Raw genomic sequence first — 17,281 nt, 5'->3', positions numbered from 1 at the left:
TTTGTTAAAAGTGGGTGTTGCTTGGTGGAAGGTTTGGCGCCTATGGGCTTTTAAATTTACTATATTTTATGCCAGAAAATAAATTATAACGTAAATTATAGTGCAAATCTACAAGAGGTTTTACCGTCCACAGCTCTCAGTAAGTGACGGAGGGCTGGTCCAAGATGTGCCAGATGTAATAAGAGGCTGGTGTCTGTTATTAAACTTTGTGCATCTTACTCCATCGTCACTTATCTAAAACCGGTGTGTAGAACACTGTTCTTGGATAAATGTGCCCCAAAGTCTGTATTGTTTACAACAGGTGGACTCTCAAAAGAAATGCAAGTACACACACTAAAAAAATTTGTTTTACTACACGATCTTGCGCTGATGTGCGCATTTATCAATTTACTGGATTCTAATCTCTATGGTGTGATCTGCAAAAAAGATTTTTTAATGGTTTGATTTGTTGCCGTGGTGCACTGCTGTATACTGTAGGCTCAATCAGACTCTCTATTTACTGTTTTATATAGAAGCAATGCTTATAAAGGAGAACACCTATGATACAGAATTACACAAAGCTCTGTATGCCTCCTTATGTAATAAGAGGCCTCATGGACCTTCATGGCCGCTCTATCAAACTTCTAATGACCACTTGTCTGTGAGTATGTGTGTGTGTGTGTGTGTGTGTGTGATTCTTATGCTACACCCCTGGTGATGTCATCACTCTGCCCCCTGGTGACGTCATTGGAGGTCCTACAACATATATAGAACACAGAGTCTGACCGACAGAACAACAACACAGTTAGGGCTCTTGAAAAGGGGAGGACAAAAATAAAATGATAATTCAACTAAACTGCTATTATGTCAGGCACAACTCAGCAGTCCTGACAGAACACACTGACCTACCTCCACCACAAAATTCTGGTAGGCTGAAGGACCTGTGGTGATGTCACAGCTGTGGGAGGAGCCAAGCTGTATTTGTCTTGTGTGGTAATCAAGCTGCTATGTGTGTGATGTATGGGGATCATAATGTATGTACTATATAGCAGAGCTGTGTGGTGCATTGCGCCACCAGAAACGCTGGTACTATAATTTCCTACACAACTCAGCAGTCCTGAAAGAACACACTGACCTACCATCACCACAGAGATCCGGTAGGCTGAAGGACCTGTGGTGATGTCACTGCTGTGGGAGGAGCTAAGCTGTGTGTCTTGTTTGGTTATCAAGCTACTGTGTGTGCGATGTGCCACCAAAAACACTGCTACTTTGATGTTCTAATAATTACTGGTGACCATCGCAGGTCCTACAACATAAACACATAAAACACAGAGCCTGACCAACAGAAGAACAACACAGTTAGGGCTTTTGGAAGTGGGGGACAAAAATAACAAAATGAGAATACAACTAAGCCGCTATTATGTCCGACACAACTCAGCGGTCCTGACAGAAGACACTGACCTACTGCCACCGCAGAGATCTAGTGGGCTGAAGGACCTGCAGTAAAGTCACTGCTGTGGGAGGAGCCATTGTGCAGTTTGGTAAAAAGTACTATATACTCGATAAGCTGAGAGCAGCCACCCGGACCTGTGATGACTCCACTGTCATGTGATCACTTGTGTGGGTGGAGTCAGGGATCACATGAGCAGGGGCTGACCACTGTATCCAGGAGTCTGCTGAGCTGGTGATGTCTGGAAATCAGCATGGATGTACCACAGCTGTGTGTGTGTGAATCAGGATGCATGTAGTAGAGCTGTGTGTGTGATGTGTGGGGATAATAATGGATGTACCGTGTAGCACAGCTGTGTGGCACTTTGCGCCACGAGAAACACTGGTATTATTAATTTCCTAATAATTACTAGTATAGTCATATGAATGAGCCCTACAGGACAGGCATCAGCACAGCTTCATTGTATCACTACTAACATGCCTTACGCCTTACTAGGATAATTAAGTTTACATAATCTAATGTAAACTGTGTCCTCCAGGAATAGTTTGAAGCAAAGATAATAAAGATGTAGAATTAATTTTTAGTCTACATTTATCTACAATCTGTCCAAGGATGATCAATTACAGTATCTTGATGGGTAGTTCTGTGTTTCTTTTGGAGGTGCTTATCTGACTTACCTATCTGATTAGAACTGTCTGTAAGCATTAGATTTCTGTTAGCAGACCTGGTTAGTTTTCAATGGATCCATCAAATATTCAGTCTTTATTGAAACTGCTTGACAGTTACTGGAAGTAATGATGTTTTTTTTGGATAAACTCTTTTTATTAAATTAGTGTGCAGTTACATAGCCAAAGACACAGGGTACAAAGTTCCACTTATCATATAATACATAGGACATGTGAGAAAAAAAGAGACACAAACCATAGTACTTAAACACCAATAATGCACCTGTATTGGAGCATTATGTCTCCACCACAAGAATGGGCGGAGACATGGGTTGGCCTGACTGAGCTACAAGGGACGGCCAGGTCACAGCCACAACTGCGAGACACACATGTATCGGCTGCCCTCGCTGACAGCCAACACATCTCCCCGGCCTCCTCCCATCTTGGCTCCCAGCCCCAATGTCACTCTCCCCACCGGCCTCCCATCTGCGCTCCCACTCCGCTGTCATGCTCCCTGCTGGTCTCCCATCTTCCCTCCTGGCTCTTGTCACTCCCCCCTCTGGCCTTCCATCTCACCTGTCGACTCCGCTGTCACTCTCGCCGGCCTTCCATTTTCCCTGCTGGCTCTGCTGTCACTCTCGCCGGCCTCCCATCTCCGATGCTGGCTCTGCTGTCACGCTTGCCGGCCTCCCATCTCCCCTGCCGGCTCCGCTAACACTCTCCCCTGGCAACCATCTCTGGTCCCAGACCCTAACTCTCCCCACTGGGCTCCCATTTCCACTCCCGCCCTCCAATGCCGCTGAAGCTGGCACCACTCTCACATTGATGGATGCAGGCACGATGCACTCAACTCACCTCCGCTCCTGTCCTAATCTCTATGGAGATCTTTTCACTAGTTGAGGTCACTAGAACCACAGGGGGTCCAGATGTTGCAGATACTATAATGAAATAGTGTGAAAATGAGCTTATGTGTAGATCTACATATTTAATATAGTAACATACTGTAGTATGTTAGGTTGCATGACGACAATGTCTATCTAGTTCAGCCCCCTTGTTGATCCAGAGGAAGGAAAAAAAAAAACAACAAGCCAATTTAGCTCATAATGTTTCTGTGGACCAAACATGTGCCAAAAGACAATACCAAATGAAATATATACATCTGTGTATCATACCTGTGCATATGTTATTTTGCATACAGTTGTGTATAGATGGCTTTTTGGGGAAAAGCAAAAACATATACATAAACTTTATGTCCAAAACATAGTGTGAAAGGAGTCTCTATAGGATCAACTAAGAAGGGCTTGTTCATTTGCATGTTGATGTATTGTTTTAGCAAACAGTTATGCAGATGCAAGATGGTGTAATTACTCTGGGGTGCCACCTATTGGAAGGTAGCATTCCTGCAAATCAATGTCCGACTTTTTAACGGGCCTTTTAATATAACTGGGAATATAGGACCCAGTTACATTAAAAGGCAGAGTCTTCTCCAGAAGGCAAAAATAACCATGTACAGACAGGCTGTTTCAGGGGTTTTGCCACTTGTCAGTGTACAGTATGTTGGTGGCTGGCTTGTTAAAAGGCCTATGAAATTGGTCAGGAGGCTTATAGTTCCCTTGTAAAGAGCAACTAGTAGGTCTAAGGAGACTCAGTGGCATAGCTGGGGGGCATGTGCCCCAGCTGAAATGAGGAGAAGGGGCACCAGATCACCCTACAGTCAAAGGAAGCATAAGCTTATAGCTGCAGGAAACCAGAGGAAGAACTATTCTTACAGCTAAAGGGCATTTGTTATAATGATCAGGTGACCTGTTATATGTTTAGGAGGGCTGCTGCAGAATCTGAAGGACCTTCAATAATGTCATGAGCATGCAATCAGTCACATCAGTAGGAAGAGTCAGACTCTGGGCTGTGCTGCTGTTGAGGGAGGTTTCTTGTAGTTTTTTCTACAGTGCAGGAAATAAAGATACTCAAGAGTAGGTAAGAGATGTAACATTGTGAAGGAGGCACATAGGAGGACACTAACATTGTGGAGAGCTCAAAGGAGAGCACCATCATTGTGTGGAGGCATAAAGGAGGATTAATACTGTGTGGGAGAAAGAGGGGGAACATAACTCTTGAGGATTGTGCCCCTGATCACTTAAAACCCTAGTAAATACCCTGGTAGCTCGAGCTACATCGATGGGTTACTTAAAGGGGTTTTCCAGGGAGAATACTATTGATGACCTATCCTCGGGACCCTGACCGATCAGCTGATTGTGTATCTGCTGACAGTGCCACAATTACAGAGGGGTCAGAGTAGAAGCAGTGGAAGTCTCTGCTCTGACCTCTGTGAAGGGGCCGGTGCTTGTTACTGCAGGCACGGCTCACGTTGATTTCAATGAGAGCTGCACTTGCAGTACAAGTGTCGGCCACTACCCAGAGGGCGGTGCGGAGACTTCCGCTGCTTCCGCTCCGACTCCTGTGTAATTGTGGCACAAACCGATCAACTATTGAGGATAGGTCATCAATAGCATTCTCCCTGGAAACCCCTTTTAAGACTACGTTCACATGGTGTTCTTCACTATAGATTTGAAGTGGAATCTGCGCCAATTCCACCTCAAATCTATATCTGAAGTCTCTCATTAGTTTTAATGAGAATATGTAGCATATACTGTGGATTTTTTTCTTCACACAAAATTGAAATCCATGTGTGGAAAAAAAAAAGACGGATTTCTGGTGTGGATTTTGATTGAAATTTACCTGGTGTGAACAGGCTAAAAGATCCAACGATGCAGCGGAAAGTTACAGATGGAATGTTGCCAGCAGCAATAAAAAGTAGATAGGCAGAGGGGCCCCAAACTGAACTTTTGCATCCTGATTCGTTAACCTTTAGCTACACCTTTGGACTTAGAATAGGGCCACCAAGTTGTGCGAATGGCCTATAGGTTTTTCTGTAAAGCATATCTCTAAATACCGTTAACTGCAGCTCAGGCAAGGCTGCTATAGTCATGTATAGAAAATAGAATGAAGAATCTTACAGTCAGAAAATATAGGTGATACATCCTGTTTAAAGGGAATGGCACACTGTCATTTATCAGGTATCTGCAGGATGATTGCTGGTAGTCTGACCACTGGCATCCCCTACTGATTGTGAGAATGGGGTCCTAAATCGTCTGTGTAAATGGAGCCTTGGTCAGCCATGAGCAGTACTGCTGCATTTGCTATATAGGGAAATGACTGCAGATAGTAAAGTACTATTTCTGTCAGTCCCATACACTATAAGTGCAAAAGTAGTGTGCATGCATCACCACCATCTCCATACAGGGGAATTGTGACCCTCGTTCTTGTGATCATACACTACATTAGCCATTTATGAAGGATCTTCAGTTGAAGTGTGAAAAAATAAAGGAGTTGGAGCCGAAAGTTTGGCTTACAGACTCCACGGCGCTGCATATACTTTCTTTTGAAAGGGGTCTTCTGGGCAAATTGTATTGATGACCTATCCTCAGAATAGGTCATCAGTAGATAATTGCCAGTGATCCGCCACTCAGGATCCCCAGCAATCAGCTGACTGTCCCAACCTGCTGTCAGTGCAGTGAGGCTGGGCGTCAACATCGGCATCAGAGGCAGAAATGTCATAAAAGACTTCACTCCCATTGAAATTAATGGGACCGTTTCTTCCTATTACACTTCCACATCTGACCCTGATGTCAGAGCCGGAAATGTAATAGGAGGCTTCAGCTTTCATTGATTTCAACGGGAGTGAAGTCCTGTGATGCTTCCATCTCCACCACCCTTGCATTGACAACTCGTTAGATGATCAGCTGATCGCAGGGGATCCTGTGTGGCCAGTTCTCTGTGATTATCTATTGATGACTTATTCTGAGGATAGGTCATCAATAAAATTTGCCTAGGAAATCCCTTTAAGGGCTCATGCTCACGGGCGTATGGTAAAATACTGCAGGTCCTCCCACAGCGTTTTACACATTTTGCAGTAAGACGCTCTGCCGACAGAGGCCATGTATGGCTGTGTATAGCACTGCACATACCCGCGGATCGCACCGACATGCTCAGTGTGACTTTTTTTTTTTCTAAAATTTTTCTGAAACAGAGCTGGGATGCATATGGAGACGCTGCCCATACACAATGTATTGCGTATTGCGTATGATACGCAACTTATACAAATGTAATAAGACTCATGCTGCGTACGAATGCAGAGTAATAGGGAATGCTGCCATTTATTTCTCTTGCATACCGATACACAGTGTCCACACGTTAGTGTGCATGGAAGAAGGAAAGTCCATTGCCTTCTACTGACTCCATTCACTATGTATCATGCAATGCACGTATAATACTCAGTGAAAACACGGTGGTGGACATGAGCCCTAACTCTTGTATGTACATTGCCTTATATAATGACTTGTTCTGTAGCTATCAGCTTACCCCCTGGGACCTTTCTTTTCTGTTGTTCTTATAACCTCAGATATAAATCTTTACTTTCTGAAAGTCCACTTATTATATGTAAATGTGCGGCTTCCACAAAGTCCTGAATTAAGCATCCATTATTTGTTCGGGACACTACTCTGCGGTCTCATTTTGCAGAAACAAAAACATTTCCCATTAAGTGAACCTTACTTTTTCCTTTATGCCAGAATCCTAGCTGCCTAATTAGTGAGCAGCAGCAAAAACATTTAGGAAAATGAGATTCCTGAAATGATTGTTGACTTATAGAAACGAAAGGCTCGTAATGTAGTAATGGATGAGGAGACTGATAGAAGAAATCTAGAAAGTGGGTGCAATCCGAGCTCCCATTTGTCTCCATTCAGGATGCAAACCGCAGTGATTGTCCACCAAATGACATTTCATTTCTACATGTAATTGAAGCTCAGATGCCAGCTAATTGCCAGCACACCTGTCCGAGCACACCTGTCCGCTGCAGCAGAAGACTTGTATATGACTGAGACCAATGGGCTGGTTACCACCTGCAGCGTATAAATGAGTGGGCAGAAGACCTCTTCATACTTTACGGGGGAACTCCATATACAGCAACCGGATAGCAGCAGAAAGTATCCCTTCCCATCCCTCATAAAGCATCAGCACAGTACAAGATGTCCTTTAGGACAGTACAGTCTTAGGGCTCATTCACCTGGGCGTAAGCGCGTTTCAGTCTCGTAAATATGCTGTGTATTTACCCGTATTTCGTTCACCCCGGCGTGTTTTTGTATGTGCAAATATACTACATATTTACATGCATTTTTCCGTGCATAAATACATACGGGTTTCCTACATATTTCGCAAATCTACCCATTGCTTTCAATGATCTTCTCTGGTGTTTAATGCGTACCAAGATAGGACATGCCGCGTATTTTGCCACATCGCATTAAAAAATATGCTCATGTGAACAATTGCATTGAAAGCAATGGGTTTTATCCACTGCATACAAATTGTGCACGTAATACGTGGTACAAATACGCTCATGTGAATGAGCCCTAAAGCACAACACACCTTGCTTGTTATACATTGGCCTACCGTATGGTTCAGCTTTCGCCGGTCTTGAAAATATGGGTTCTTCTTCTTCCCAGTAAATAAGTCTTTCATGTTAAGACTCCTTTAATAAGCACCGCAAATGTTGAATTGGTCCCCTTCCCATGACTGATACCTTTCAGATCCCTTTGATGTGCTGTAAGCTCTTTACGGCTTTTACGGAAAAATGCAACTAAGAAAATGTCAGGAAATCCTCCTAATAGAGCTGACCTTTATATGGGGGAGATCAGAACCCTCATTTATCACGAGTTTAAGACCTCATTCACACGGGTGATGCGGCTTTATGCTAGCTGCATCGTGACCGAAAATCACATCAATGAAGAATAGCCGCGATTGAGTCCCAAGATTAATTAGCATTTCCACGTCCATTCACATGGGCGTATCATGAAAAATACGCTGCAGCGTGGAATTCCATTGATTGGCAGTAGGGATGAGCGAACGTGTCCGTTACGGACACATCCGCACCCGGACACCGGCTTTGCCGAACACTGCAGTGTTCGCGCGTAAGTGTCCGGGTGCCGCCGGGGGGCGGGGAGATGCGCGGCGGCGCGGGCGGCAGTAGCGGGGAACAGGGGGGAGCCCTCTCTCTCTCCCTCTCCCCCCCACTCCCCGCCACACCCCCCCGCGCTGCCACGGCGGCCCCCGAACTTTTTCGCCCGAACACTGAAGTGTTCGCAAAGTTCGGTGTTCGGGCGAAAAAGGGGCGGAGCCGAACGTGTTCGCTCATCTCTAATTGGCAGACATCCTTGGAATGGACTTTAACATTAGAAAGTCCCATAGGCATCTGGAAAAAAAAACGCAGCGAATTCGCAATGGAAAAAAACACTAGTGGGTAGTCCCCCTTAGGCTTTATTCACACAAGAGCCTTTATGCGGTTAGTTTAGCCATGATAAAAAGTTGCGACTGAAGCTTTGGATTTCAATGTATTCATTCAGTTGAGCGATTTTTGGGTGAGTAAGAAAATCGTGTTGGCAAAAATAGCACATTGGCAACCGAAAATCGCAACCGATTTTATACACAGCATCAAAAGAGGGGTCTTGCCCTATCTTATAACGAGATACGCTGGAAGCTCCCATAGACTCCCATGGGAGCTGAAAAAAGGAAACAAAGAGGGAGTTTAGCTGCGTCCAACGCAGGGAAATGAAGACAGCTGGCTCTACTAAGCATTAGCAGTCATTCCGAGGATTTCTGCCGACTGAGGGATTTCCGTTCTGCAGCGTATGTTTTCACTGATACGCTGTAGCCGCCCATGTGAATGGACAAGAAAACTAAAGCCCGGGACTTGATCGCTGCTATTTTTCATTGATGCGATTTTGAGCTGCAATCTGCTGAGCGTAAAAACGCATACGGTCATTGGACGGAGGTGTAAGGCTGTATATATATGGACAAGTGTGATGTCGGTCAGTAAAATATGACCTACATAGCACTTTTTTTCCAGACAATCTTCCATGACATAATGCCGCTTTAGGCCTCGGTCAGACGACCGTTTTTTGCCGCGATTTGCAGATCGCATGACGGATGCGCATCCGCAAATCACGTGACCAGGCCGAAGATTCGCTGAACTCCGGCTGCACGGACAAGGTGAGTATAGATTTTTTTTTTTTTTTACACATTTTTGGATGATTTTCAGGGAAGGGCTTATATTTTTAAGCACTTCCCGAAAATTCATCCTGTGCTCGCCGGCAGCCCATTGCTTTCAATGGAGCCGGCTGTATTGCCAGCTCCATTGAATTCAATGGGCGAACATCATTCTTCTCTGCCACAGCTGTCACAGCTGTGGCAGAGGAGAATGATCTTTAAAGTATATGTTCTCAATGGAGTCTGCGCTGCTGCCGCCGGCCCCATTGAGCGCGTATATAGAACACAAGGAATCGCAGAACGCAGATAGGCGCGATCTGCGATTCCTTGTGTCCTATAATTTATCGGACATCCGCATAAAAAGCGGCCATGTGACCGATCCCATTGCGAAGCAATGGTTCTATATATGCGCAGATCGCATGCGCATCCGCAAATTGCGGCAAAAAACGGTCGTCTGACCGAGGCCTAAGTGTTAAAAACGTGTGATACACATGTGCTTATTACAGAGGTAAAAAAAAATTGTATATGCTCCAATATTTAAAATGGTAAAAAAATCCATTGCACCTCTATGCAATTCGCATGGCATACGAGCATAATGCAGATTTTCTTTTGCTGCCATAGAAAATAATGAGCAATTTTTTAACAAGAATCACCCAAAAATAGGCCATGCTGCCAATCCAAAAATCTTTTTAGAGTTTATTAAAATAACACTCTGGAGAAAAATGCTGCTCTATTATAGTTAATGCAGGGTTTGAGGCGGTGGGTCGTGACCAAGGGAGTTTTGCCCAAAGATGTTCCGTGAAGAACAAAATTTACCTAATGAAATATAAATATGCAAATTAGTAGCAAAACCTGAGTCTTTGAATTTCATGTTATGAGGAATTTCTCCTGAACATAATCAGAATGTATACAAGGTGTTCTACAATGATGTGTAGAGTCACATATTAAGGATTCTGCACCACCATAAAGGAGACTGTTGAACGAGCTTAATATGATTAGCGCACCTTAATACATTGTCCAGGATAATCTCTGTCATATTAAGCCCCGAACAGTTCAGTTTAATTCTATTTACTTAATTAGAAATAATGTAATCATTTATTGTGTGAAGCCAGGGAATCATTTTATTGGGCTGCAGCTTAAAATATTAAGAACAGGTTTTACACGTTAGAAGATAGCTGGAAAGTATTTCAGACTTTTTAATTAAAACACGTCTAAGGAGTTCTGAGAAGACAGAAATCTTATTTAATCAGACACAGTGAGCTGAAATAAGGTCAGAACATTTTACACACTTCTTTAACTGCTCTCTATACTAATCTAGGTAATGTTTATAGAGACCTGTACTATAATACATGCAGGTAGGCACTCATACGTGTTGGTCCAAGACATCAGGATCATATTTTTCTGGTTATTTTAAACGGGTTGTCCAAGTTGTAAACTACTGATGGCCTATGCTCAGGATACGGCCTAAATAATAGATCAGCAACCCCTACCAATCAGCTGGGCTGATGCAGTTGTTCACAGAGCTTACTTCTGCAGGAAGCAGACAGCTCCAGTCTCACTGCACTGGCCAGGCTTGGTATTACAGGCCCATGCACTTCAATGGGAACTTGACCTGCAATATCAAGCCAATCGTAATAGCCAACTCACTTAATTTGCATAATATTATATTCTTGTTGTGTGCCTTATAACAGGAAGCAACTGCAGGGTGTCCATAAAGGATACCAACAATGCAAGTTAATCCCTTTTAGGACCAAGGACTGTGCTTGGTCCTGGGCTTTAATCCCCGTGGATAGCAGAAGTATGGTGTGGGATTAAAATCTCTGCTCCTGCAATCAAGCAGGAACAGGTCAGGTACTCAACTGTCAGTCACAGCTGAGAACCCGGAGGAGAAGCGAGAAGCTATTTTTAACTGCTTCTTCATTCTCCTTTACAGGCTACATAGTGCTCAATGAGCGATATGTACTAAAACATGTAGTGTAAGTATTAGTTCCACTATGCGACTTGGCGATCACGTGGCCGCCGGGTGCCCCTTGATACAGTAGAGCTGCAGGGTCAGTTCTGTTAGCGACTATTGTCACAACAGGTGGATGTTTTCGATGTAGCTGGGGTTCCTATGGATGCGGCTCCTATAGATGCCCCAAATACAGTGGAAAAGTGTGAAATTATAACAAAAAAAAGACAATATGAATGACCCCCAGGCGTCTTATATGACGCCATGTGGGACATATATGTTAAAAAATAGCTACAAAAATAAGTTAAAAACAATTACATAGTAAAATAAAAATATATACATAAAAAAGAAAATGACCGACCACCGGCACCAACCAAAATCATCGCTGTATGCTCCCTCCCAAAACTATACATATTATATATCAAAATGTCCAAAACAAAATGAGGAGCCCATTCCCATACTTAATTTTAGTGTAAATATGCTAATTTAATTACTAAATACTATAAATTAAAAAAAATAAAATAAGCTTTTAAGTACTCCCCTCTTTCCCCCCACCACAAAACAACAGTAAAACCACCACATGGGTAAAATCCCTAAATAGTGTCTGGTCCTTTCAGACCAAAGCATCCTGGTCCTTAAGAGGTTAGGATCTTGGTCTGAAATGCATAAGCATCTTTATAGATGTTGGCCTTTAATATCTATTTCTGTTTCAATAAAGTTCTTATTATGTAGGGGTCTACCGCGTATATTGACCCCACAGCAGAAGCAAAGCAGAAGGAAAAAATTACGATTTTCATTTTTTTGTAAATTGTGTCATTTTAAAAAAAGGTATTTTTGTACAGCAAACATATGAATGAAGAATTGCACCCCAAAATGTATCCCCCTGTTTGTCACGTATTCAGAAACCTACCCATTATGGTCCTAATATTATGTCCGTATGCACAATGAGCCCCAAACCAAAAGGAGCAGTCGGTGGCTTTCAGAACAGACATTTTTCTTGAATGTGATTTAAACCCCCATAGCACTCTTGTAGAGCCCTTGAGCGGCCAATACTATGGAGGAGCCCCACAAATGACCACATTATGAAAACTAGACCCCTTAATGAATTCATCTAAGGGTATACTGCGTATTTTGACCCCACTGTTTTTTAATAAATCTAAGCAAAGCAGAAGGAAAAAATTATGATTTTCATTTTTTGACAGTTCTGTCAATTTGAAAACCGTTTTTTTTTTGTTGTACAGCGCACATATGAATGAAGACTTTCACCCCAAAATGGATCCCCCTATTTGTCCTGTGTTCAGAGACATACCCATTGTGGCCTCAATCTACTTATAGGACACATGGCTCAGCCTATAATCGAGGGAACACCCATTGGATTTGAGGGCACAACTGAATAAATTCTAGGCCCCATTGCTCACAAAAAAATTGACTCCCTAAAAATAAATAATCCTCCCCCCCTCCGTGCCCCTTTTGTCGTTCCCTGAATCTTAGATAAAAGTAATAATGTAAACTGTGTTGCATGTTTGAAGACAGGGGTAATTACAGAGACCTGGTTGGTATAGGTACATGGGGCAATAAAATTGGGTATCCCTCCTCTTCCCATGCTTTTTGGGGGGCTATTTCTTGACCCCAGTAGCAGGGATGGGGTATTAAAAGTGGGGCTCTGTGAGGCTTCGTAAGCTTGCTGAGGTGCGGCGGTCTCAAACAGAAGGCGTTCAGCAAGCTACTGCTGGAACTGCAGGAAGATGAGCGTTCCCGGGACTTCTTGTAAAATAAGTATTATAGGTAGAGATCTATGGTTAATACGACCATATGTGGAATCCGCTTGCGGAGGCCGACAGTGGATCCCAGCTGTGAGCCTAACCAAAACCCTGCACACGGCCGCGTAATGTACTACACACAACTGTGTCAATATATAGGCGGTCATGCGCACCTTTTTTTTCGTTTGTATTTCCTGCATCGTCGCTTAGCGATGACGTGGGTACCCGCAGCCAATGCACAATGCAGTTACATATGGGCTGCGGGTATATCTGCGGCCATAGAGCACAATGGGTTCTATGTCACGGATATCGGTGGTAAAATAGAACATGCTGCATTCTGTTTTCTGTGAATGTATTACGTAATTTCAACCCGCTAATGTGAGTGGAATTGTGTAATCCAGTGCATTTGATTGATCTGCGTATTACAGCAGATCAAACTCATGCGGAATCCATAATTCCTATCCGGTCGTGTGAGACTGGCCTGAGATAGATCACTACCTTTTTATCACGTGACCGGGGACCGCTCAACGAGGCCACCGATCACTGCTCCAGGTTCTTTGCGACATTTGGTTGCCGGGAGTAAGGAGATTTTAATTTTCCCCGTCACCCCACCTCCTGCGCATGTGGCCGGCATTTTGGTCCATTGAGAAAGATCGCGCCGGAGTTCAAATACGAAGGCCTCCGGTAAGACGTTTCATCTCCTCTCACTGATCGCATCGGTGAGGGGAGACAATACTTCAACTTTTTTTCAACTTTTACGTGATCGCCATTATCCATTGGATAATGGCGCTCACATGACCAGGGACTTATCACAGCGGTTCCCCGTGAAATCTTCATGCTCTCGACTACCTTTGGTAGCCAGGAGCACGGAGATTTAAAATTTCCTGGGTAATCCTCGAGTTTTGTGCTTGTGTCGCCATTTTGCTGATGCCGCATGCGCAGAAGCCAGGGTAAGGTCCACGGATAAATCCAGACAAATCCGGGACCAAAGGTATGTAATTTCATCTCCCCTCATGGATACGATCCTTAAGGGGAGATGAAACTTTAACTTTTTAAACGTTTTATTTTACCTTTTTTTTAATTTTATATAATCACTGTTATCCGATACAGCAGTTCCTATCTTTGACAGCTGGGTGCAGGGTGATTTTAAATTTGCCAGGTTCTTCGGTCATCTGCGTGTGTGTGCCACATCAGTGCATGTGCAGAAGCCCATGGCAGGTCTAGACCGCCGCAGGACATCTTGGAGGACGGGGTGAGTATTTTCAGCTTCCCTCATGGATCCGATCCATGAGGGCAGCTAAAACTTTAACTTTTTTTAAATTTTTCCATGATCGCTGGTATCCCCGGTGATATCTCCTGCCTCCCGCCTACCTTCAGGAGCCGGGAGTCAGGAGGCCTCAAATCTCCTGGGGCCCCCGGCCTTCTACCCATGCGACCTATGTAATGACACCTGGCGCGCATGGGGCATCGCGGAGGACAGGGGTGAGTACGCTAAGCTACCCTCATGGATCTGATCCATGAGGGCAGCTGAATCTTTAACCCTTTCCAATCCACTGTCTGACCTCTGAAGACATTATGATTTAAGGCTTTACAGCTCCGATGTTGAAAGACACCCGTCGGGGCTCTCTTACTGTATATTGCCAGTCTCTCTGCCGTCGGAGCCTATCCAACGTGTCACCTCATGCAGTACTGGCTCTAGCCAGCATATAGCACTGTTGTATAACGGCAGAAAAAGAATAAGAATAAGCCACGTAGGAAAACCAGGATACAAATTGGATTGGAAAGGGTTAACGTTATTTAACTTTTTATTGACTTTAATGTGATCAATGTTATCCATTGGATAGTGATGATCGCATTGCTGGGAGGGTGGGGGACGGGGCCCCCCATGACAACTCCATGTTGTTGGCTACCTCCGGGAACCTCCAGCATGGAGCTGTCATGTCCTCAGCCCATGTGTTTTTAATCCTCAGGGGATGCATGTTTTTACGTCCCTGAGGATTAGAGCCCATTTAGCTAGGACGTAAAAAGGCAATGGAACTGTCACTAAGGGGTGTTAAGTTGCAGTCCTGTAAAATTTGTGCTTTATAGTAAATCTAATAGGCTCAGACGTCACACCGCCTTTTGGTACGCCACACCTTTTTTTCTCACCACTTTTTAAAAATGTTGCGAAAAAGGGAATTAGCCCCGCCCCAGTCCCACCTCTCCTCATTGAAAATAGTGCAGGGGGGTGGAGAGGGGGTGGAGAGGAGGCAGAGAGGGGGCGGGAGCTCAGAGCACTGCTCCCGCCTCTTCCAGCCTCCTCCCCCTGCAGAGAGAGACGCCGTATATCGGCCAGCGTGAATACACGGCCGATATACGGTCGTCTTAATGCACCCATAGGCTGGTCTCACACATGCGGATTTGAATAGCGTAATACGCGTTCGGCGTCCACATGGAGGATCCGCAGCAAATGGCATGCATTGAAGTTATGTAAAAATCGCTTTTTCCTTCACACTCGCGGAAACAAACTGTGATTTCCGTGAGCGGAGGAAAAATGTAGCATACTCTATTTTGCCGCGGACTCCCCACGGATGGCCTCCACTGAAGTCAATGGAGGCCGTCCGACCCGCAGCCCATCCACAATTAACATTGCGGATAGGCCGCGGGCATAAGCATCACCGGCTAGTTACAGTGCGGGAAGAACAAATATTTAAAGAAAAAAATCTGTACTTCGTATGACCGATGGCGAGCGTCTGCGATCATCTGCAGTACAGGTCAGAACTGGATTCCGCTGCAGGCTCCCGCATGCGGAATCCGACCTGTCTGTGTGAGACCGGCTTTAATAGGACAGGGCTACGAAAAGGCACATAACAGACAAGAGACCACAGCTGCACCAGACACGACTTGGTTCAAGTGTCCGCGCACCAATGGATGGAGGGGATTCAGGCGTTTGCATTCCAGTGAACAGAAGGGATACAGGTGTCCACACACCGACAGATGGAGGGGATTCAGGTATTCGCACACTAATACACGAAGGGGATTCAGGCATCTGCATACCAACAGATGGAGGGGATTTAGGCATCTACACATTAATGGACAGAGGGGATTCAGACAGATCATATACCTTAGATGTTTGACACCATCAAATGGAGGAAACAAAATGAGACTCAGGTGGCTGATTACCATTGTATGGGTGGAACATACAAGTCAGAACTTAGGCATCTGATCACTAGTGGACAGTTGGCTTAAACAGGACAGGACTTAGACAAAACATATACAACACCAAACAAACAGACAGACCTCTGAACAGCAAGCATACACACAGTAAAATAACTGGCACCCATGCAGGGGTGTGGCCAGAATAAATATACAAGAGTTATGGCTGATTGGCTAAAGGAAACACCTCCTATGGAAAGCGCAGCCCCGACGTCCACGAGTGGAGAATCATAGCGATTCTCCGCTCGCGGGATTCAAAGTGCGGCTTGCCACAATTTGCTGAGATTCTACGAGATGAGTCTATCTGTCAGATAGCTCAGCGCGGAGACCTGACAGCTCTTCCCCCTGCTCACCCGCGGTGGAATATCATTAGCGATATTCCGTCACGGCCGTGGACAGGGAGTCTTAAGGATTCCCCAAAGACGACACCCAAAGGACCTTCTGCTGTGATAGTGAAGAGACATCCAACAGCACTTAAGGCAAAACCACATGGACCAGGCCGACGTAGAGATGCCACTCCCTGATTGCGGCTGGTACGCCTCGGCACCTACACAGGGACAATTTTCATTAGTGTCTGCAATTCTATAACAATGGAAAATGAATGTTCTCATTATGTAACAGAAAACACTGAGATCTGTGCAGCAGAATTTGCTACTTAATATTCATACAAACATCCCCATGGAAGGGGTTCCACTTAGCGTTCTACTAATTAGACCTGTTGTATATTTACATGACTGCTAATACAGGCAGTTGTTTTATCTGTTAATTGAGGGTTTGCATGTACAGAACTAGAGGGATGATTTTTAATAAATATTTGCAAGTAAATATCTTATGATTTAAATACTAGTTGAGTTGTTTTCGAGGCGCGCACGGAATACAGATTGATCACTTTGTAAATTACCATTGTGCAAGACAAAGAGTGGAGAGGATGATCCTGATCCCCTGAACGAGAGGGATATTTCACATTGTTGTGCTAGAAGAGTCTGCATGACTGTTAGACGGAACTTGTGGTTACAGAACTAGAACATACATGTTTGTACATGAATTATAATGCTTATATAATGGTTAGCTGGCACAAAACAAGAAAAGTTGTGAATTAGAGTAGCAATGCGGCTGCTGCACTGCAACACTACGGTGGCCTGTTTTTCTGCTATGTATTAATCCCCAGACCTTAATGCCGAAC

The 17,281-nt window shown here is 44.4% G+C and overlaps 1 protein-coding gene across 3 annotated transcripts in view; it reads left to right on the top strand.

Moving 5' to 3' along the window:
• Positions 1 to 17,281, top strand: part of CFAP61 (cilia and flagella associated protein 61) — a 332,916-nt gene that overhangs the window by 297,441 nt on the left and 18,194 nt on the right. The window lies entirely within an intron of this gene.

Source organism: Eleutherodactylus coqui, chromosome 3 (genome assembly GCF_035609145.1).
Source record: "Eleutherodactylus coqui strain aEleCoq1 chromosome 3, aEleCoq1.hap1, whole genome shotgun sequence".
NCBI classification, from domain to species: domain Eukaryota; kingdom Metazoa; phylum Chordata; class Amphibia; order Anura; family Eleutherodactylidae; genus Eleutherodactylus; species Eleutherodactylus coqui.
Note: the sequence above shows the minus strand (reverse complement) of the source record. Positions and strands in the feature narration are given on the sequence as shown.